The sequence below is a fragment of the Peromyscus leucopus genome, chromosome 1 (genome assembly GCF_004664715.2).
Source record: "Peromyscus leucopus breed LL Stock chromosome 1, UCI_PerLeu_2.1, whole genome shotgun sequence".
Lineage (NCBI taxonomy): Eukaryota > Metazoa > Chordata > Mammalia > Rodentia > Cricetidae > Peromyscus > Peromyscus leucopus.
Genome location: NC_051063.1, coordinates 91,571,922 through 91,596,072, shown reverse-complemented (window position 1 = coordinate 91,596,072; position 24,151 = coordinate 91,571,922). Strand labels below are relative to the sequence as shown.

The window sequence follows — 24,151 nt, the reverse complement described above, 5'->3', positions numbered from 1 at the left end:
GCTCCCCCATTGGCCGTCCCACCCGAGCTGGGGGAGGCGGGGGGGGGGGGAGAACCTGGTTTGGGGGTGGGAGGCTGAAGAAGAGTGGAAGGTGAGCGGTTCTCCCGGGAAGGGTGTGCGCGAGAGCCAATCAGGAGCAGCCGTGGAAAAGAGGCGCCGCGCCAGCCAATCAGACCCCGAGGCGCGGTCGGGACCCGTGACGCCAGAGCGGCCACAGCCAATGAGCGCACCGCTGTCTGTCCGCTCTTCAGCCGCCGGTCGGGGGCGGTGAAAAGCGAGTGAGGAGAGCGCGACGGCGGCGTAGCCATCGCTGAGGGGAGAGCGAGGCCCGAGCTTCCGCGTCGAGGTGAGAAGCACGGGCTCCGTCGCAGGCTCGGCCGCGGCCCCTCCGCGCCCGCTCGGCCACCGTTGTGCGGGAGTCCCCGGTCCAGGCTGCACTGAGGTGGGGCCTGCCCGCCGCCCCGCCCCCGCCCCACTGCGGCCGCCCGGAGGCTGGGGCGCTGCCTCTGCCGGGACGGTCCCTGCGCGGCGTGGCCGGGCCGCCGCCCTCCCGACAGCCGGGGCCGCGGCGAGGGAGCGGAGAGGGCCCTGGCCTGCAGCCCCGGGAGGCAGGGGCGGCCGCCTGCGGGGAGAGGCCGCGCAGAGGCGGCCACGGTGGGGCGCGGAGTTAACGGAGGAGGGTGGCGGCCTTGAATTGAGAAAATTCCGGGTCTGAGGAGGAAGAAAGTGATGCTCGGGAGAGGGCGTCCATTAAGAGGCCCCTGGTCCGGAGTGGGATTGGCTCCTAGGAAGTAGGCATCGGTGGGGTTGCGGGGAGAGCGGCTGAGAGATGGGGAACTGGTTTGGGGTTTGAAGGTTAAGGTCTCTGGACCAATGGGGACAGGGCATGTGGAGTGTAAGACGGTACACAGAAACCGGAAGGTGGCCGAGGAGTGAGAGATGGTAGGTTAGGGGTGAATGGAGGATGTTTGAATAGAGGGTGTTGTTTGGCTTCTTGGAAAGTACACAAGGAGCAGTCAAGGTGGATTTCTGTGTGTTTGCTCAAGGGTGGGGATCTTTTGTGAATAGTGGAGTGACTACTGAGTTGAGGGAGCGAGTCCTTCAAGATGACAGTCCTTTCACTCAATACTTCGGAAGGGCCAAACATAGCTTTGCTACCGAGACTGATCTTTGTCGTGTCCTCCGGACGATCTGATTGTTTTGCCACACCTCACACAAATTTACCTCTCAGAAGTAATGAGTATTAAGTATTATTTGTTTTTGATTGGGGCATTACTTAATTTTTATATTAAAAAAGAAAAGTGCTGAGAACAACATTCAAAGATTCAGTTATCTTGTAACAACATTCAAAGATTCAGTTATCTTGTTGGGTATGTGTAGTTTGGCATAAAAATGGTCCAAGGTCTCTTAACAGAAGCAGAAGTGAGGATTAATGTGTAAATATAGTTGTGTAGTCCTGAATGAGCAATCTTTTTTAATATAGTAGAATTTGTATTGTGTTTGTTGGGTAATTGCTTTCATTTTTGAGAAGAGTTTTGTAGTTAAACAAAAAATTCTTTTCATTTGAGAAAGACATTAATATATGTGTGTTACTGCCTTCCTCTTTGAAGCTTTTATGGCTTTTATTTGTAGGGTGCAGGTAGAGTTAGGAGGCAGACAGGAGGGGACCACATTTCCAGTGGGTTTAAATGGGAGGGATAATTTCTGCTTGAGAATAAGACAAAAGGCCTGTGAAGAATTAACAGTGTTAAGGGCAAAATCCAAGAGAGCAGTTGTATAGATGTTTACTTGTTCACCAGAATTTTAGGACATAGAAAGTATTTGTGGGTAACACATTCACTGTAATCACCTTCTGTCCTTATTATAACCTAGCGCCCAAGTGCCAAGTTACCTCTAAGCAGAGAAGCAGTTCAAGTAAAGTTAAGCTGGGCAAGTTTTTTGGAAAAGGTGAATTTTGAATCATTTGCACAAGGAGTTGGTTTATGGTTTATTAGTAGACACAAGAATGATTACAGTCCAGTAGTTTGTATGAGGTAAAAGCAACTGTGGACCAAAAAAACTCACAAATGAAGATGGTTTTTAAGGCAAATTACAGATAAATCTGAATGAATGATTATGTATGTGGTCATCAGCTAAGCCTCTTCTTGATGCTTGATTAATAAATAGTGGTTCCTTATGATGGTTTGGCAGGAAACACAACAGTTGAACTGAAGATAGACAGTAACATACAGTGCCCCCAAATATTTTTTTTTGATAGTTAGAAATAGCAAAAATTTTTAGTTGGTACTTTGTGCCAGAAACTGTTTTGAGCTTTTCAAGTATCATCTTTTGATTGTGTTTTATAGGTGAGGGAGGCGTTCAGACAGAAGATCACAATATCTATTACATGGCAAGTCAGGGCTGACAGAATCAGTAAGTAAATGTTAATTGAGCATTTGCTTGATGCCAGGCACTGGTAAATGCTGGAGATTCATAACTTACCAGAAAATCCAAAGGTCAGACCTGAGCCTGTTATAGAAGAGACTTGTTATAAAGGAAGTCAGTAAAGAAGGAAAAAGATTGCTTGGAAAGATTTTGTAGATACTAAGGAGTATGCTGTTTAGAGAAACCTAGAGACTCAGAAGAACAATGACTAAAAAGAAACCACTGAGGTAAATAAGGAAAAAGAAATGTGAATGTAATCTCAAGATTGCTGAAGTGAATTGTGATATGGGCTGACAATCATGTTTAGTGGTGGGTACTTAATTTAAATATTTGATTTGCTCACATTTAGGGGAAAAACCATAGCCAGACCCCTTGTAATGTTTTAATCTTTGACTAAAAAAGACCTGAGTGTTTTAAAAATGCTTGTACTTTTTAAAATTTTCCAAATAAAAATGAGCATTGTTATTTTTTTCATTAAGGGATGACAACCATTCAACAGAAACAGGGCAATAGGGAATATATAGATCTAAGCGTGGGGTGAGAGCAGAGATGGTCTTATTTAATATCTGCTCCATGTGAGCTATCTTGGAAGGCCTGTTCTCATTTGGAATTGACTGATTTGTTGTGAATTGAAACACTACATCCTAAAAGATGGCATTTGCTTAATCTGGAGGATTAGGATATTAAAGCACCTTGAGTCATAGAGATAGGGACCTGGCTTTCCTGAACATTTATTTTCTTAAAGTTTAAGAAAAAAACTCAAGGTTAAAAGAAAACAATGAACCACTTATAGAATTGGGTCATTTTAACTTTTTTTTAATCCACCTTGACTGCTCCTTGTGTACTTTGCAAGAAGCCATCCTTCCTTCTTCTTATACATCGTTTCTGTTTTAATCTCTTTGGTGGGTTTGATATGAACTTAAGAGTTTCAGTTCAGTAAACAGTATAAAAGTGCTGCATTATGTTTAACTGATCTACTTAAACAGTTAAAAATTCACTATTGGGACTTGGGAGATGGTTCATTCAGTAACATATCTGCTGTTCAAGCATGAAGATCTTAGTTTGGATTTCCAGCACCCACAGAAGAACTGGCATAACACACCAGTAATCTTAGCACTGGGAGAGGGAGAAATAAACTTGCATTTGGCCTGTAGAGATTATGGAATAAGTGTACTGTGATTTCTGTTTCACCTAGACACTGTATTATGTTCCTTAATTAAAGGATCACAATTACTTTTGTTTTCTTATGTGCATGCTGCATTTTATAAATGAGAATGAAACTCAGAGAATTTAGTGACAGAACTAGGACATAGTCTTTACTTTGGTGGGGCAAAATGTCATGTACCTGTAATTGCAGCACTTGGGAGGCAGAGGCAGGAGGATTCTGAGTTTGAAACCAGCCTGGGTTACATAGCACGGTCCTGTCTGAGAAAACAAACAAACCCCCAAACCTATTCAGACAGATGACTTATTTATATCTGTAATTGAAAAAAGCATCATATAGCTCCCAGTATTAAATAGCTATTTGATACCTTAAAAGATAGGTCTCAGTCCCCTTCCCCACTTTCTTTGAGATAGGATCTAATTTCAAGTCCTGTTTGGCTTGGGATCCTCTAGGTAGAACTCACAGTGATAATCTGCTTTTGCTTCTTGAGTGCTGAGACTAAAGGTGTATCTACCATGCTATTTGTGCCCTGTGAAAATAAATAAATAGTAGTGAGTTTATTACATTTTCCTGTTTTAGAGATGCATGTTTCAACATTTCAGTATTTTTGAAAAGACAATATAATGTTGGGAATGGATACTGTGTCTTAAAGTCAGATATGCCCAAGAATTGAGAAAGTATGATAGATGCATACAGTTTTTAATGTGTAATGGTTTTAGAATTTGTGTTCATTTTCTTCCTAGCCTCTTCTCATTTGTCATTTATTTACTTTTCCTTTAAATTATTGCTCATTTTTTTAGTTAATACGATATAGAAAATGTTTCATAATGTAGAAAATTCACATTGAACTGTGAATTAGCAGGTTTGAGTTTTAATTTTGACTGTTAATGATTTCATGTTTAACTGTAGGCAAGTCACTTCCCCTCTCTGGGCTTTAGTTTCCTCATTTGTCACTGGTGGCAGGGAGAAGAACCTTAAAACCTGTTGCCTTTTTCCTTGTTTTCCCTTTTTACCTTCCTTTCTTCCCTCCTGTCATTTTTGTCATGGATGGGGATATGGCTGTGTTCTTAATTATATTCTTTTTTGTTATCTTACATATACTGAGATAGGCTATCTTAGACAGCAGATACTCATTAAATTGTTAGTAATCAATGGATGTTGTCTCTTATTTGAGCTAATAAAACATTAGTAAAGTGTGTGTGTGTGTGTGTGTGTGTGTGTGTGTGTGTGTGTATTAAAGCTGTTGAAAATCTAGCACTGTAGTTTAGTGGCAGAAAAAGTACTTAGCATGCCTGCAATGCCCAGAGTTCAGTCTCCAGACCCCAAATAACAACACTAAAAGTGTTGAAGTTAGCCAGATCTCAGAACTTGGGAGACAGAGACAGGTGGATCTCTGTGAGTTGGAGACCAGCCTGGTCTACATTGTGAGTTCCAGGACAGCCAGAGCTATATAGTGAGACCCTGTCTTGAAAAAAAAAAATGGGATGAAGTTTCATTGGAAGATACTTTTGCCTAAATAATTGTTTAGCAAAATGAAATCTGCTCTGTTTTTAACAAATGTACAAAGGAGAAAACTCATGGACCTGTCTTTAAGAAGCTTTTGGTTAGTTACTCACCAGTTTTCAAAGTTACAAATTCTGGTCCATATTGCTTCTTAGCTTGTACCTCCATCCACTTTCCCACAACTTTGAAGCAAATTAAAGAACTAAAAATACTGCCACACAGCCTAACAGTAAACATGTTAATTGAAGTGGACTGGCATTTTTTTTCATATGAATATATTTTGAAACTTCTGTTTTCTGCTATATTGTGCAAGAGAAAGCAGATAGAGTAAGGTGTCCTGGGGCAGGTAGAATGTTAGGAGGGAGACTGAATATGTGTACTGGAAACACTGTAGTAATGCTGGACTGTGCATTACAAACAGGTAGTGAATTGAACTATTTCAAAATGAAGTAGAATTTAGATATGTTGAGAGAGAAGGGATAAGTAGGTAATATGGTGAAGGAACTTACACATATGTATGCACATAGATGGAAAAATCTAACTTTGGCTTCACAGAATAATTGTATATTAATCTCTATCTCTCTTTTTAGACCTATATAAGATATGGGCACAATGAGGATCTTGCATCAGTTCTTGGGGAAAAAAAATCATTTGTTGTACAAAAAAATTAAGGCACAGTGTTTTGTGAATGTATCCTTGTCCCTGGTGGGTTATTTGGCACATTCTCATTAAAAAGTGCTGGTATCTTATAAATATTATATGCCAACATGTAATAATCAATGTACTTTGGCTAAGTGTGGGTGTGTGCCATTGCTTTTAGATATAAATCACTTGGAGACTTTAAATGTCTCTTTTGTATACATACACATGTGTTAACCATTTGAGAAACTTAAGATTTTGAAATATATAGTTTATTGTATTTCATGGAATTCTTAGAAGTGTGGGCATAGAGAATTGTAAGATAGCTTTGAATTGGGAGAATTTATACCATGCATCTTATGAAGTATTCTAAGAATAACTTTTATTTCCTAGAATGCAGAAGTTCTTTAGGTTTATAAACCTGAGCATCTTCATAAAGATTTGTTTTGTCTCCTTAGAAGAAAACACTGCGTTTAGCTTTTGGTATAACTTTATTGGTTTCTTAAAACTTTGAAAGCTAGGCTGCAGCTCATTAGGCCCCAGCATACTCTCGGATCTTAGTAAAAAAAATCCTTTGAGGTCTTTGGGTCCTGGCTTAATATCCCCTGCCCCTTTGTGCACTGTTAGAGATTGAACCCAGGGCTTTGTCCCCTGAACTATAGTCCTAGCTAATAATTCATTTTTTTTAACGTATAGGCAGAAAAGATATTTTGAAAACTCAACTCTGTTCTATTTTTTTGTTATGCTTACCTATAACGTGTAAGTGATTTGATAGGGATTACATTATGAAACTTACTATGCAAATACTTGCTTAAAAAGAAGACCAACTGGATTCTTCATTGTATTCTTGGGAGAAAGGGAGCCATAGCCAGGTGTTTTTTGGTTTTTTGTATTTGTTTTCAAGACAGGGTTCCTTTGTGTAGCTCTGGCTGTCCTGGATCTCACTCTGTAGACCAGACTGACCTCGAACTCACAGAGATCCACCTGCCTCTGCCTCCTGAGTGCTGGGATTAAAGGTGTGTGACTCTACCACCACCTGGCTCATAGCCACATTTTTGTCTCACTGTTTTTTTGATATTGGGTCTTAACATAGGCTGTGCTACTTGACTATCAGTCCTTCTGCTTTAGCCTTCACAGTGCTGGTAGTACAGGTAAATGCCACCATGTTCCCCCATAAGCAGTTTAATGTAGAAGTAACTATAAAAGACCTCAGAATAGGTGTATAGTGTTTTATATACATGATGTATTGCTTGAATGAACAGAAGGTGGAACATAGTAAAATGCATGAATACCTTTTAATTTTTTTGCAGCAGAAGAAAGTTCTTTAGCTTACCTTGCCCTTTAACAACAAGGTCTGTGGAGAAAAAGAAAAACCTGTTATTTTGAAGCTCACATGTGGGTTGAAATAGCTCTACAAGTAATATAGGGTTTGTGGCCCATAGGATTGATTGTCAGTAAAACCCTGAGGCCCATAATCACACATCATCCCCTTAGTTTGAAGAATGGTTTTTAACATTAAGTTTCTTAGAAACATGTGACTTTTAAAAACCTGTGGATTGCATTTAAAATATAGGTCATAATATGTGGTTATTAGCATAAGCAGAATTCTCAGGAGAGAAGCAGGTAAATTAGCTGATAGTGAGACATTTGATAGACTGAAGATGGTAAATAGTAGGTGAATTGCTTTAAAATGATAACCTTGGTGACCTTTTGGAGTTAATAATTCTCTAAGTAGCAAATATAAGACTAGGAAACAGTTTATTTCAGTGTAGTTAGAAATACAGACTTGGTGAGCTAGAGGATGATAAGTGATCTGGCCTCTCAGTTAATTGAACAAGAAACCAGAGATGTTAATTAACTTCCCAAGCAAGGTTGTGGTGGTCCCAATAGTATAGCAATTGATTACTCTGAATCTTGTTAAATCTTTTATGCTTTTTAAAATTTTGGCTAGAGCCAGGAAGATGGCTTAACAGGTTTGTTTGTTGTACAAGATGTGACCAGAGTTTGATCCCTCAAGCTCATGTAAAAAGCCATCTGTAATCTTGAGTACTTCTAAAGCAGTCAGTGGCAGACACAGGCAGATATTTAGGAACAGTACAGTTCTGTGAGAACTGACTCTAGAAAGTTGTCCCCTGAACTCCACACATGGGCCATGACATGTGTGTACTCACATTCATACACACACTTTTTTTTCCCCCGAGACAGGGTTTCTCTGTGTAGCTTTGTGCCTTTCCTGGAACTCACTTGGTAGCCCAGGCTGGCTTCGAACTCACAGAGATCCACCTGGCTCTGCCTTCTGAGTGCTAGGATTAAAGGCATGCGCTGCTGCCACCGCCGCCGCCGCCGCCGCCCGCCGCCACCACCACCACCACCACCGTCTTGGCTGTCTTTTCATTATGGGTCTCAGTATACAGAGAACAGTATGTTTTAGCTCTATAACAGATAATTTGACCACAAAATCCCTGAGTTTTGTATTCTCTCCTTTTTTCCCCTGCCATTCTTAGTATTGGAATTGTTACAAGGCTTATGTAGGATAGCCTGCCAGGTACCTAATTCAGTTCAACAGCCGAAAACATACTGGAAACCCAGAAAGTCACTAGACATTACTACCCTTGTGACTTTTATATACTTCTTGGCCAGTCCTTGCCTGATAGCTTTTAGTTTCATGATATATCTTAAAAGATACTGATTTTAGAGAAGAGATTACAGGATTTAGTTCCTTAAAGACATTAATGAAAGTATTCCTTCTCATTCAAAAGTAGAGACCAGTAGGATTATTGACATCCAAGTGCAGATGTTATCACCACTTACACAGCAGGTCCTGATTCTGAATTCTTTACCACTTTTACTTGCTGTGGCCAGAGGGAAGACCTACCTCCTCCTCCACATTCATGTCCCCATAATCTGAAAGGACTCATAACAGTGCCTCTGAAGCTTTTAAATTTAAACTTTCTAGTGGAATAATAACTGCTACCAAGATACAAGCATATTTTGAGGGAGATTTTCATTGGGAAGATGGGGAGCTCCTAATTGAATTCCAAAAATTGAAGTCTTGATTAGTTAGAAAATCAATGATGAATTGTAGGAGTTTAATAATAACTACAACTAAATTGGTAACAAATCTAAACTAATGGTGATTTTTTTTTCAATTAGAAAACAAGATTGATAATAAAAAAACCATGACTAGGTAAAGAAAGCACGATTTAACTGGCAATAGTATCTCTTAAAAATTACTATTATAACTTCTGAGTATCAAATGTGGTAGCATTACTAGTTGCAGTAACCAGACTTAGTATTTGAATACAGGTACAAGTCCTTCATCTATTTTGATGATGTTCATTTTTTTTTGCAATTTTTGGTAACTAGTTTAACATTTTATTCATATGTAGCCTTATGGATCAAAGGACAATTATGCTTTCTTTCTTAAGTGATTTGTATTTAGAGGTTTGTCCCATTTTTTTAGAGAAGTATTACTTAGATGGCTGATCTGATGATCACAAGCTCTTATTGAGCATTGTTTCCCTGGGTGTACTGGGAAATTTGTGAAGGGCCAGACTTGAAGTTCCCTTAGTTTCTTTACTTCTGGACATCTTGTAGTCTTTGTAATGCTAATATACTGTCACTAATCTGATTGGGTATAGTTTACAGTTTCCCAAACCTCTTTCCCAAAAAAACTATTTTTTAGGTTTAACCTTAAACACAGATTTAGAAGCCTTTTGAAGAAAGTAATATAAGAGAAGTATAGTGTATCCCTGAGGCAATTTCCTGCTTTAAGGATTACATAGAAGTCATTCGATGTGATAATCATAATGAGTCATAACTATGTGCAGTTATGAATGTGTTTGCAGAATAGCTAATTTTGTCACCTTGTTTTGAAAGTTTAACTTTGTGAATAGAGAGTTTAGTAAACTTTAATTAGACTGTACAAGATACATGATTATTAATTTGACTCAGTTTTGGGTCATGTAGTCTGCAGGTAACAATTAGGGTTAAAGTGTGCATTTTCCCTTAACATCAATTTAAGCTCAGTATTTTAAAAAATATTAATCATGAAATATATTGTGGACAATATTCAACCTTCATGACTTTTTAAGCAAAAGAGGATATTTTAATTTCCTTTGCAGTCTTAGCAAGGTTTGAAAACTTGATCTTTGGTAACACAAAGTATTAGTATACCTTGTGTATCAAACGCTGTTTTATTTCTCCTAGGCTAAAAATATTAAGATAAGAATTTCTTAATAGGGAATTTTTTTTATTAAGGTAAGGAATAAATGCAGCCCAGTCATTTGTCTGTAAAGTAGTTTATCTAAAATAAAATTACATGCGACTGACTTAATGGGCAAGTTTCTTTGAAGGATTCTCTCTTTCTGAAATGGAATTGAATGTGTTTTTCCAAGTGTTAAAAATGATTCACACTTCCCTACCCATTTAGTGACTAAATTCATTGTTAGGACTGTATGCATTTTTTATTTTGGACATTTCTTTCTATTTCCTTTTTTTTTTTTTTAACCATACTATGTATAACCAGGAACACAGCCTTTTTCTGTAGGCTTTATAGTAATTACCAGTATAGGCCTTAAACTTACAAACAGGAACAAAAAAAATGGATAATATTAAAAAATGTGCAATTTCTTGTAATTTTAGTGCCATAGAATTGATACTTCCTTTCTGATGTAGTGTAAGTTAATTCTTTTATTCTTGAGACAGGGTTTCAGCATCTAAAATTTCTCAGGATAATAAGAACCTAGAAGCATTCTAGTTCTTGTGGAAGTGCTGTGCTTATAGAAAGGCATCTGTGTACAAAATGGCCACGTAGTAGCCCAAGAACTCATTTCTTGGACCGATGAGATTCCTCACTACCGAGTACCTTAGACATTAGGGATGTAGAATACAGATATTGCTATAACAGTGCCCATGTAGGCAAACAGAGTGGCTATTATGTCTACTTCAATGGATGCTTACAACAGAGTTGGACACTAGCATCTTTTATTGGAAAAAGAAATGTTATCCAAGATGCTAGAGCTATTCTTTTGTCTGTGGAAAACTGCCTGATAAGCTTTAATTTTTGAGAAAAGAACTCACTGTTCTTTGCTGTATGAACATAGTTTGTACATTTTGAGTTTGCATTTTGGTTGTTTGTTATGTATAGCTTACTTTCATAAGAATTTATACTTTCTTAATGAAAAGACTATATATAGATTGCATTCACAATGTACATTTGTTTCAAAACATGTATATAATAAATTATACAATTTTGTTATTAGTAAGTTTATAATAAGTAATTTATCTTTTGTAGTTGCTAACTAGACTTTTGTCTTGCAATGTGCCTTCAGATGAGAGTCTGGAAGATGTATGCAAAGACTCCCTTTTAGTCTTACTGAAGTGAATTGTTTTGTTTTGGCTAAAAGGTTATCAACCCCAAATGTGGTAATCTGATAGTCTAGTTAAAGTTCGTAGTTAATTTGGAAATGGCATTATTCAATAAGTTTGATGACGTGGTGTGTGTGTGTGTGTGTGTGTGTGTGTGTGTGTGTGTGTGTGTGTGTATGTGTGTATGTGTTGTGACTATAAACGCCTTTAATCCTAGCACTCGGGAGGCAGAGGCAGGTGGATCTTTGTGAGTTGAGGCCAGCCTGGTTTACAGAGCGAGATGGTGCAAAGCTACACAGAGAAACCCTGTCTCAAAAAGGCAAAAAAAAAAAAAAAAAAAAAAAAAAAAAAATTGAAAGTGTGAAGACCATGGGACCACACTTTTAAAATTTGTGCTGGCTAAATAATATGTGGTAAGGGGACTCAGGGAGGGAGATGGCTCAGTCGGTGAAGTACTTGTCACTCAAGCCCGAGGACCTGAATTTGATCTCCAGAACCCACAAAAAGCCAGGTGTTGTGTACTTGTTATCCCAACACTGGACAGGTAGAGATGGGCTTATCCTTGGGGCCCACTGGGTACACAGCCTAGCCTACTCATTGAGTTCCAGGCTAATGTGAGATTGTCCCAAAAAGCAAAGTGTGTGGTTCCTTAGGAATGGCACCTGAGGTTGAACTCTGACCTCCACTTACGTGGGTGCTTGTACATGCACAGACACCAGTTATTTGGTAAATAAAAACTACAGGAGGTCACTGTAATGAGGTTCCTATAATAGTCCCTAACATACCCTGAATAAATAAAAATGGAGTCATTCGTGTAAAAGTTGTTTATCACTAAGCTGAAGCTCTCAGTTATTTTTGACTTCCTGGGATATTAGGATTATAACAACAACAGTGAAACCTCCTATATGGGCTAGTTTCATTTGGTATGATAATAAAGTTCCCTCTTCCTTAATCCAAAAAAGATAACCTTCAAAAAATCTGATATTAACCAATTAGTTATTTTTCTGTTCTAAACCTGTCTCTACTTCACGAGGAAGATGAGCTGGCTATAATTGTGGTCTACCTTTTGTTTTGTTTCTTCTTTCTTTAGCCTTTTTGTCTATTTGTTTTGGTATATAAAACCAACCTTTTTAAGCCAGACATGGTGGTGTATGCTTATAATCTTAGCATTTAGGAGATGGAGGCAGGAGGATCTTGAATGCAAAGCCTATCTGGCTTACATAGCAAGACTGTTTCAATGCAGAGAGGCGGGGGGGCAGAGACAGACAGAGACAAAGAGACAGACAAAGAGAGACAGAAAAGAAAAAGCAAAGAACAAGAAAACCCCCTAGCAATTTCCAAATTCCTTAGAATTCTTGTCTTATGGAATGAAGTGTTTTTTGATTATAGAATAGAAAATTAAATCAATTAGGGTCTATTGAACTGTATGTTGCAATGCACTGGGGCCCATGTTATCACTGAAAAGCAAAAACAAATTGTTAAACTAAGTTGTTCTAATTTTGTCCTTTGACAGATTTGGTGACTGAGGAAGGGAACCCAGAGACTCCTTGAACAACGAAGGCAAGGTACTATTGGCCCCATTGAGAATTGAGTCCTTATCTTCTTATAGAACCTACAAGGGTTTCCAGATAAACCCCTCTTGGCTAGACTCTGTTCTTTTTGCATTGAGCCTAGGATTGTTTTGGTTTGGGGGTTACCACACTTAGTTTGCTTTGTGAGTGCTTGACATGGCTTACAGTGACAGTCACATCCCCAGGAAAGAAGAGTTTGTGGCCATGCTGTACTCAGTGTAGACTGTGCATCCTACACAAGATCTCGTTCACCTGCTAACCTAGCTACATCTGCATCCCTTAAGCTATAGCTTTAAAGGTAGTGTGACTCTTGCTCTCAGAATTTAAAGACATAATTCATCTTCATCTCTTTCCTTGCACATTGAACTGCAAAGAACCTTAGCCAAGTTGGGTGAGGGGATCCCACAGCCACAGTCACAACTTGAGGGCACAATTCTAGCATTCAGAAACCATTAGAATACTTGCTATCCTGAGATAGTGTTTGTGTCTTGAGTTTGGGCTGTCTTCAAGTCACTTGTCAATAGAAAGTTACACTGTGGTGACTTCAAGACTGTCAGAAAAGGTGAGAGAGCTTCTGCCTGGACATTAGAATCCTGGTTGTGAGTACATTGACAGCTTTGTGAGCAATCTAACTAGCCTGAGGTTACTGTGCTATAAAAGAGCCCAGGCTACCTTTTTGAGAAAGGCTGTGACACTCTTAAGTTCAAGAACCTGAGCTGTTCACCTGCAGTTGCTTTGTAGAACCTTTTTTAAATTCCTGACTTGAAGAAACTGTGAGAGAATTAGTGGTTGTTATAAATCACATTGTTAAATAGTAATATAAAACCAGAACATACTTTTTCTGAATGTGTTGCTATGTACTGAGATTTGGTGACATATAGATGTGCTATCAGTAAGCACATGTACCCCAGTGGTGTATTCTGTGTTCCTAACATTTACCTTCTTTTGCTCTTTCAACTTTGGTATGTAAAACTTTTTTTTCTATTCTTTCCTATGCTTATTTGCAAAACTACTCCAACTGTTAAATTTTTATAACTGCAGCTGTCTTCCTGTATATTGGGAACAGTGCATATTTTATCATGACATGAAGCTTAGGCGTCATCTGTAGAAGGCCTTTTGCTCAGGATCTTAATTGTGAGCACTATGTTTGACTTTTTATCAGTTTCTTAGGGTGATGGTTACCAAGTTTTCACACAGTTGGCTCTTTATTTCATTGGAAATTTGTCATGGTTCTGGAGGCTGAGAGTGTGAAATAAGTGTGGGCAGAGTCGTGCCTGGCTTGATGCTATATAACTCTAGTCATTGACCTTGTTACATGGTATTTCCTGTGTTAGTAGAGCGTTCCTAGACTGCAGTTTTGAACTGTGGTGCTTTCCTCACTCATGCTTCATTTTTCCAAATGCTTGTGAAATACTAGATTTTTAATTTTAAATATTGTTTAGAACAGGGCTTGGCAAACCATGGCCTGCATGTGATGGCTTTCTGGTTTTTCTCCCCCCCCCCCCCCCCAGAAAAAAAAGAGTGAGAAAATATGAATGAGAGTAGAAATATTTTCTTCTTTGTCCATTTGTTTACCCAACTGTCTCTCTAGTGGGCTTTGACTGTGTTTGTATATTAAATGGCATAGAGCAGCCAGTTTTAAGTTTGTTTTTTTTTTTATTTAAGTTTTATTGCAATATAGTCCTGGCATTTTGTTTATTCTCTATATCTGCTTACTCCATGTTACATTACTGTAATGAATAACTGAAACTGAATAATTTCATAAAGAAGACTTTATTTAGCTCAGTGTTAGAGGCTCAAGGGACTGCATCTGGTGATGTCTCCTTGTTGGCATAGTCCCAAGGATATTATATGACAAGAGACAGGAAATTTGTGTGTATCTGAATCCTCTGCCCTCCTCCCCATGAAGCCATCAGTATTCAGTCAAGGGGGGGTCCATTCAATGACCTCATTACCACTCAAAGACTCTACCTCTAAGCATAATAGTTGGATTAGATTTCTACTCTCTTAATAATTCACAGTGGAGATTAAACTACAGCATAAGTTTTGGTGGGATGGCAATTTCAAACACAGCAGCCACTTTGTGCTATAATATGAGTTGGAAAGTTGTTTCTGTGTAGCTAGAGTTTTCTCTCCAGCTCCCGCAGTCCCATAGCCCACTTATAAAATAATCACTCAGATGCTTATATTATTTAAACTGTTTGACCTAATGGCTCAGGCTTCTTGCTATTAATCTATAAGTTGCCATGTGGCTTGTGGCTTACTGGTACCTTATATCTCGCTTTTCATGGTGGGCGGCTGGCAGCGTCTCTCTGCCTCAGCCTTCCACTTCCCAGAATTCTCCTCTCTCTTTGTCCTGCCTATACTTCCTGCCTGGCTACTGGCCATTCAGTATTTTATTTATTAACCAATCAGAACAACACATTTAACATATAGAACACCCCACAGCAGTTCCTGAGCAGTGGCACACACAACTGGAAATATTTACTTTTTAGCCTTTTATAGAAACCTTTGCTGACCCATGGTTTAGAACATTTTGGATTTCTTTCTCTTAGGGGATATTTGAAACTGTTTTTCATTTAGTTTTTTTTTTTTTTTTTAGATTTAATTAGTTAATTTAATGGTGTGTGTGTGTGTGTGTGTGTGTGTGTGTGTGTGTGGTGTATGTGCACCTAAGTGCTAGTGCCTCCTGAGGCCAAAGACATTTGGGCCACTGGAGCTTACAGGGGTTTGTGAAATGTCCATTGTGAGTGCGGGAACCCATCTTGGATCTTATGCAAGAGCAGTGTGTTCTCTTAACTACTGAACCATCTCTCCAGCTTTCATCTTACTTTTTATGTCATACAACTTAAGGAATGTTGAAAGATCATTTAGCTTAATTATCTGCCTGCCTGTCTGCTGCTGGCAAGAGATCTTCCAGCTGAGGTATAGAAAAATGAACTAAGCAAATTAAAGAATTAATGACAAACCAGCATTGTATATGCTATGTTAAACACAAGAATTATACCTGATTGGGAGTTTAAAAATGAAGATTTGGTGTTACTGGCCTGTAATCCCAGTAATCCCAGCTGCTTGGAAGGTTGAGGCTTGAGTATTACAAATTTAAAGCCTGTCTGGACAACTTAATGAGAACCTGTCTTAAAAAAGAAAGATAAAAAGAGGGGTGAGTGTTAGACCCTAGTTAACCTGTGAGTCCCATCTGCCCGAGGACCAGGTAACTTCCTGGGATTCCAGGAGTTGTACAACAACAGTAACAACAAAGCCTATGAGTTTTGTCTATAAAAGCCCTGTCAACACATGTCTTGGGGCCACTCAGATGGAAAGTTTTCAGGAGTGGTCTTGATCAAATTCCATCTTGGTCAGTATATAAAGTTTTAATAAAAAGCTTGCTTTAATTTGATCAAAATGGTGGAACTGGTTTTTCTTTGGAGAATCTCAGGATTAACATGAGGATATAGAACCCTTTCCTATATATTCAAGGTTCTTGGTTCATACCCTAGGATTGTGTGTGTGTGCATATAGACACATGCGTGCGTGTGTGCGCACCCCCCCACCCAAATGAGACATAACCACAGAGAGACAGAGACAGAGAAGAGAGTGCGAAAATACAGATGAGAATAGAAATACTTTCTTGTCCATTTGTTCACCTAACTGTCTCTACCAGTGGGCTTAAGGAATGTGCTTGTATATTAAATGCACAGCAGAGCCAGTTTTAATAGAAAAGTAAATAGAACCTATTTGAGGTATAGCTGTAGGAGATGGAAGTTGATAGAAAGCAGGGTTGAGTGCTTAGGCATCTATTTTGAGACTTTCAGATTCAGTGCTTAGTTTCTCTAAATTTGTACAAGGGAAAAACATAGAGGTGGGTCCTTTGTCAAATGAAGCAGGATACATGTAGGTCAAGGCAGTCTAGACCGACTGCAATAATGTATTTGGTAGTGCTTTATGAATTTGGTAACACCATGAAGAAAATGAGTCAGAAACTAGAAGTGGGTTCGGTCCCAGTATCAGCAAAATTATCCTGAGTTGGGTGGGTTTCATATTCAGAGTTCATGTATAGTCATCTGCTTTTTGAACATGTTTTTTCATTTAATAAAGAAATGGAACAAATTTATTAGTAAAGATTATAATTTTTCACCACAGCACTTGGTTTTTTTTTCTTAAAACATTTTTTTCTTATATTTTTCAAAATTTTTATAAATATAATTGAAAATCAATTTTTAGTTGTTGAACAGAAGATAGTATAAAGTGGAGAGTTGATGTGAAAAATTATGATTTCTAATTTCTGTTTTCATACTTTTTTTGACAAAAACATTTATAAAATACATAACCTGTGCACATAAAACTGTATGAAAGGGTAGTGAAAAGTTAATCCCCTGCATCCCTTCTCCATAGTTACACATACCTTTCTTCAGCAGTAACCAGCATTACCAAATTTTTGGCTCTTCTGCCAGAAATAATCCATAAGAATATTTAAGAAATTCCTTTTCCAGAAATGTGGCATCACAGTATATTGCATTTTGGAAGTCACTTGTTTGTACTTCCTGTTTTACTAGGTAATACTATTTCCTTCTTGAGTCTCTGAGGAAGTTGAGATTAGATAGTTGTAGTAACAACTTTCTTTAAGAAATTCAGAAAAAAAAACTCACTAGGGAGGTGTAAAGTGTATAAGTTTGAAAGACATTATAAGATAGTTTTCTATCATCTGTTGGTGATACAAGATAGGATAGAAAGTGAATTAGGTACACTTTGGACTTACCAAAATAGGATAGATAATAGAATATTTTCTCTGAATTTGTCAGTGCAAATGGACTAGACATTGTTGATGTATTTATTGCTTGTATATATTGTATATAGTTATTGTACTTATTGTATATAGTTTTTCTTATTAGTTATAACTTTTTAATTTTTTTTATTAGACAAAAAAGGGGAAATGTGGTGATACTTTATTTGTGCTTTGATAAAAAAAGCTTGCCTGGAGATCACAGGGAAAAGGCTAGCCATTTTTAGTAAACAAGAAGTCAGGCAGTCATGCCTTTAATTCCTTAGCAGACAGGATCTCTGTGTGTTCAAGGCCACACTAGGGAACAGAGCTAAGTGTGGTGACACATGCCTTTAATCCCAGTATCAACCATAGAGACCTGGAGGTCTGTACAGATGGAAAGTGACAGAGTTGTGTAGGAAGAGGAAGTGAAGTAGCTGGGCTAAGATAGCCAATGAGAGGGCAGAACAGAAAGGCATTAAAGGTGTGGTAGACAGGAAGTAACTTGCATTTGGAAGCTGCAGAGTTGATGAGGTAAGGTTGGCTAGTGGCTTTCTCAGCTCTCTCTAAGGCTTTAACCCAAATTTCTGGCTCCGTGTTGCTTAACAGTTGATATACTAAGTAATAAAATTTAAGTGTAAGGTTTTGGGCTCTTCATGAAATCAGGCCTTGTAAAGCTGTGCTTGTCTTTCTCCTTAGCATAGTGCCTAAGTGGCACCCAGCCTGCAGACTGAAGTTCTTGAGTTCCTGAGTTGGGCACAGTACTGTGTTTGCAATTAGCATGCTTTAAGTACTGTTATTTCAAAAGAGGTCTAGACCAGTGGTTCTCAACCTTCCTAAGGCTGCGACCCTTTAATACAGTTCCTCATGTTGTGATGACTCCCAACCATAACATTATTTTTGTTGCTACTTCATAACTGTAATTTTGCTAGTGTTATGACTCATAATATCAATATCTGATATGTAGGATATCTGATATACATCCCCTGTGAAAGGATCATTTGACCCCCAGAGGGTTCACAACCCACAGGTTGAGAACCATTGGTCTAGATAGTCTCAGGCTGCTTATATTAGAATCAAGTTAAATTTGGAGGGCATCCTGTAGGACTACTTAGGAGTGATAGTGTGGCTTAGGAACGACATAGGAAAAACTGTCTAAAAAACCTGAAGTCTAAGCAGAAGTTTACAAGTACAGCTTTGTCAGTGAGTAATCATAAAGTGAACTCACTCATGTAGTCACACTTGGGCCAAGGAAGTAGAAGGAATTAGATCCTCACAGTCTGCTTTGTGCCCCTTCCTCCTCCCTGAGGTAAACACTATCTTGACTTCTGGGGTGTGTGTGTGTGTGTGTGTGTGTGTGTGTGTGTGTGTGTGTGTGTGTGTGTGTGTAATATAATCACACAGACTGTATTATTTTTTCATCTGTATTTTTGGCTAATATTTGAGAGCTCTTGCAACTACATTGCTATATAGAATATATATAACATGTTGCTGTAATTACATTTTACTACCAATGAGTATTTGAGGCTTTTAAAAGATAATATTTATTAACTCTTAGTGCCCATGTATGTTTACAAATGTTCCTAAATACTGCCAGGAAGCTTTCCAAAGTGATCACTCAGTTTTACTGTATAAGTACTACTATGGTTTATCTCCATTTCTGTGTTTAAAAGTTTCAGAATAGTGGGGTTGAAGGGGCTACATGTATGTATTGTATCTACTAGAGCAGTCTGAGAGTAGGACCAGAACTATTACGAGTGTTTGAGGGCTTGTTAATTGTTGTCAGCTGGTAAGTGAATAGCTATGGTTTGTTTCTTTGAACCTTCAAATACTTGATAAAAGTCTGGTTTTGCTAAAAAATCATTAATTTCTTTCCTCAAACTAAGAAGTGAGTATATGCATATGTGGACTGCAGTATTCAACCAATAAATTAGTAGTTTTTAATCTTTAGTAATATTTTTTTTCTGAGGCTTAACAGTTACACTACAAATTTAATGATTATTTAAAAACTTGTTTATTAGTTCAAAAGTATGTAGTGTGGGTACTCAGTTTTGCCTGAATCATTAAATGGCTTAATTTGCTTGAAAAATTTTTCACGTATTTTCATTTATTTTGCCAGTAATCTCTATTCACTGGATTCTGTCTTTGCCGAACAGAATCCTGCTGACCATGTTGGTTGCTGGTGAATGAGCTATGTCAGTAACACAAACTGTGGCTTGTGCCTTTCTACACTGTCAGAAGTGTGTTGAAAGTGAAGTTTTCAAGCTGTGTAAATTTTATCAGCTTAACTTCACCAATATTCCTGGTTTCACTTGAAATTTCGACTCTTACAGTTGTTAAATTATTTGTTACAGTTTGATGTTAATCACTAGTACAACCCTAAAATTGCACATTACACTTCAAATAATATTTAGATTACAGACTGTTGTAAAAGGTTAAAGAATATAAAGGAGCCAAAGAAGTGTAGATTAAATACAGGTGGCCAGTATTTGGCCCACGAATCAATTGATATAAAGGTGAAAGTCTGAATAGTGTCAGTGTGAGCATTGTTAACGACAGGAGGATGGTGCTGAGCTGAGTACAAGTTTGTTGCCTGGTGATCTGGGCAGAGGCTGGAGGATGCATGATTATTCTTGAGAAAGTCATGGATTGGTGTGCCATGCTGCAGTCTATGTCTCTTGTTTTTGGTTTGATTCATTTCTGTTCAACATTTGCTGGTCATTTACTTATACAGAGAAATTGTTTTTCTTGCTCTAGTGTATCTTGGTAAGTTTAATGTACCTGCTTACTCCTGATATATGGTGGTGGTTGTTCATTTGTATAAATATTGTACTGAGTTATTCACCTTTACATTGGTATCTAAATTGAGAAGCTTGGGGCAAGGTACAGCGAAGAAGCTGTGGCTGGACAGTTTATTCATAGCCCTAACTTGCAGTTTTTCAAAGGCATTTAAGTCCAACTCATTTTCAAAATTTAGTGATCCATGTGGGTTTCCTTGATTACATGTAAAAATGTGTTTGAATTTATTACACATGTTGTTCAAGATCTTAGAAATTCTTGTACCTTGATCTGTTTTCCTCCGCTGTCCTGGGGTTTTTGTTACTCGTATTCTCGTGAATGAGTTTATCTGGGTAAAGTCTTTAAGTAGGTCATGTTTGGTGGGACAGGAAAATAAATCTACTGATGTTAGGTATAGGCTTACTTATTGACCAAGTATGATGTATTTTCATTAAAATTGATTATGACAATAATTAAATTGGTGATTTTTTAACTCCAGTTCTGAGTTTGACAATAGATTTCTTTGTATTTTCCTCCCTGTGGTTGGCTACATTTGAAAATGGCCCTCAGGGAGATGTTGGTAAAGTGAAGTTGCCTGAATCAATTAACAGATTTTTAAGTTGCTGCACTTTGGCCTGTCAGCTTTATATGTGGAATGATTTGAAGTTTTAAAGGATTCTTCATATATAGAATTCACTTTATTTTACACCCATCTCTTTATAAAGCAGGTTCTTGTCTGTCTACTATATGCACCCAGTAAATGGCAGGATACCCTGACATGAAGAAGGGTATGTTTTTCCTTCTGTAGTTGAGTTGTGCACCTTAGAACTGAATAGGACCTTTAAGATAATCTACTCCAGCCCTTCCATTTCCTCTGAACTTCTGGTGTTATGTGCTCAGTTATTTCCATGATTGATGTGTTTATCTTTCTGAAAGGTATGTAGAATTTTTTTATGCTTTCTGTAACTGTGGAATTTAGTTAAAAGATACTGGCTCAGATTAGATTCTGCTCATACATGTGTGCTTAGTGAACTTAGGGGAAAACAAAACAAAACAAAAAACTGTACTGGAAACTTATGGGAAATAATATCAGAAGGTATTACTTAGTCCAGGACCCCAGCCCATGGGATAGTGTCATCCATATGCAAGGTGGATCTTCTTTTTCTTGCTTAAAGCTCTCTGGAAATATCCTACAGGCTCACTTAGATGAGTGCTTCATTAATGCCTTTGTTTTTTAATTCAGTAAAGTTGAAAATTGAAATTAACCATTACAACATTGTATTCAAAGTTTTAATTTAATGTTTTGTTTTTTTTTTTTTTAAAGTTTCATCACAGAGCAAGGGCAATTCTATTTTTTAAGTGATAAATTTTTGTGCTTTTGTTCTTACTGGAAAATCCTAAGAGTTTAAAAAGTTAAAAAATGAGAGAGGACTCTTAATTTTAATCACCTAATCAAGTTTCCAAACTATTAACATATTACCCTTCCATTAATACTAGGATATTTGTTAAGTGAATACAGTTAAAAGAAGTTTATTTTGTGTGTAAGTTGATATCCTACTCATTCTCTAATTCTCCATTTGTGGTCAGTTTAGGCTCTGTTTACCCATAAGACCTTCATGTTCTACAAATAAAAACAGGTTCAGATTAGTAGTAGCTTTAGCTTAAGTGGCAGAGTCTGGATTTGAATTATTAGTTAAGAATATATCTTAACTAGCATTGTGGTATGGGTATGTTTATCTTAATGCAATTTTAAATGAAAATCCTCTTTTTTTTAAACAGCTGTTGGAAAATACTTTTGGCAAGTAAACCTGAGTGAATTCCTTGAAAGCAGTGGTATTAATTGGTACTCTGCACTTTGTTAGACTTTTAACTTGTTTTTGCCAATGTTTTGAATCAGAAAATACTTGGAGAAACTTCTAGTTGCTAGGTGTCTTCACCCTTTCCAGGAGGGAAGGATAATCCTGTGGGGTTCTCAGGAGGGCAGTGCTGTAGCTGCTTGCTATATGATGGTAGGAGCTTGTTAAACTTATTCACTAATTGATTCTTTGTTGGTTAGTTCTTGGGTTTTCTATCTTTATGTGAATTGCCAATTTCCAAACGTGGTATATCTTTGTTACTTTTTCAGAGTAATTATTTTGTAGTTGCAATTTTTTTGTTGTTGTTGGTTTTTGTTTTGTTTTGTTTTTGTTTTTCGAGACAGAGTTTCTCTGTGTAGCTTTGGAGCCTGCCCTGGAACTTGCTTTGTAGACCAGGCTGGATTGGAACTCACAGAGATCCGCCTGGCTTTGCCTCCTGAGTACTGGGATTAAAGGCATGCGCTACCACCACCTGGCTAGATGCAATATTTTTAAACCTTTACTGGATTTGTTTTTTGATAACTTCCTACATGTGGAAAGGGCAGTCTTATTATTGTAATTCCTTATCTCCTTTTTACCCCTATTAATTCTCTTTCAGTTTTTTTTTTTTTTTTTTTTTTTTTTAAAGATCCATAGAGTTTGACTAGGATTATCTGTGACTGGATATGGTTTTATCCATCAGCACTTGGTGGGTTTCTTAGTGGGGTATACAACTGAAGACAATACTGCCCCTTCCCCAGAATCCATTAGTAGCCAGTGATTCAGCAGGGAGAAATAGAGCCCTGCGGACTCCTTCCTGGTCTATGATTGACTGTTGATAGGTCCCATCTTGTTTAGACTTATTGTAGATAGTCAAAGCTATTGTGACAGGCTGTACCATGCCTAGAAGACAATATTTCAGCAATCCTTCTTCCTGTCTTCCAGTTCTTACATTCTTTTCACCCCTTTTCCTTGAAGTTTCCTGGGCCTTAGAAGGCGTGGTATAAATGTCCTAAGCACTTAGCCGACACTCTCAGTACCTTGAGCAGCCATTGGTCTTTACATTCCTTACTGTACATTGCAAAGAGAAGTTTCTTTGAATCTTAAAATAGCATTTGTCTAGATATAAATATAGATATTTAGAGAATAGCTTGGTGCTGTAGTAATTTACCAAAACAACAGTAAGTAGAAAGTGTCCCCTTTAGGGCCTAAGACTTCTCTCTGTAGCCATGGGGTTTGGGATCAGGTTACAGTACCAGATGTGAATCTGTTGTGGAGTAGGCCTCAAATACAGTAAGAGAACAGTTGGTTACTCCCATAATAGTCATGCACCATTGCATGGGTGAGCACATCTTGCATGGCAGGTTGGTATTGCAGATTGTAGGGATCATGGCTGAGTAAGACCGTTGATGCCTTTACTCCTCCAGCAGACTGCATAGTACCTTCAGGCACAGTGAAAGCTTACTAGCAGGGAGGAAGCTTCCAACCTGTTCCACCTTGATTCTCTGCACTTTGCAACCAAGGTATGTGATGTTTTCTGCAATAGGGTCTTAATAAGTATTTCTGTTGGGCAACCAACATGAGTGGCAAAGAGCCTGTATTGTTTGGGAGGCCTCCTCGACCAGTACCTCATTGGGGATTTTGTTAAGTTACGTTTGGCTTTAAAGGTCATCATTATGTAGATGCAGTATTCTTATAAATGGTTTGAATGATATTTATAAATGGCTTGGAGGGTATTTATAAAACTTCAGTGTCTTCTTGATGTTTTCATTATTCTATTTTGTAGTTGGGTTGTGAAGGACTAGGCATTTGGTTTTGGTAGCTGATTTTGATTTTGGAGATATCTTTTTTCTAAGAATTTTTCCTGAGATGGGATTGCTGGTTGAGAGCTTCCTGGAATATATATTAAGGGCCAGGAGCAGACAGATAGGCCAATGCCTTAAAATCTGTACTGGACACAAAATGCTGTATAGACTTTTTTTTTCTTTTCTTTTCTTCTGTTGGCTGTTTTTGTTTCCTTTCTGCAGATCTGCTTTTTCCACCTCCTTAAGGATGTTTGGTGCACCCTGAAACTTAGCCTATTTCAGTTTTGCCCCAAGCACCC

General features: G+C 38.1%; 1 protein-coding gene across 8 annotated transcripts in view; it reads left to right on the top strand.

Annotated features, from left to right (window-relative positions):
• The first annotated feature begins 238 nt into the window (after window positions 1-238).
• The window catches only part of Far1 (fatty acyl-CoA reductase 1), a 58,191-nt gene continuing 34,278 nt past the window's right edge, over window positions 239-24,151 (top strand). For 2 of the 8 annotated variants that reach the window (XM_037211371.1, XM_028875873.2), the window contains exons 1-2: window positions 239-346; window positions 12,615-12,666. The gene's annotated coding sequence lies outside the window, so the exon portion shown is untranslated. Of the gene's footprint in view, window positions 347-393; window positions 443-664; window positions 792-841; window positions 943-2,345; window positions 2,413-12,614; window positions 12,667-23,474; window positions 23,571-24,151 lie in introns of those variants that run through there. The other 6 variants (XM_028875874.2, XM_037211358.1, XM_037211348.1 and 3 more) reach the window with 6 other exon arrangements.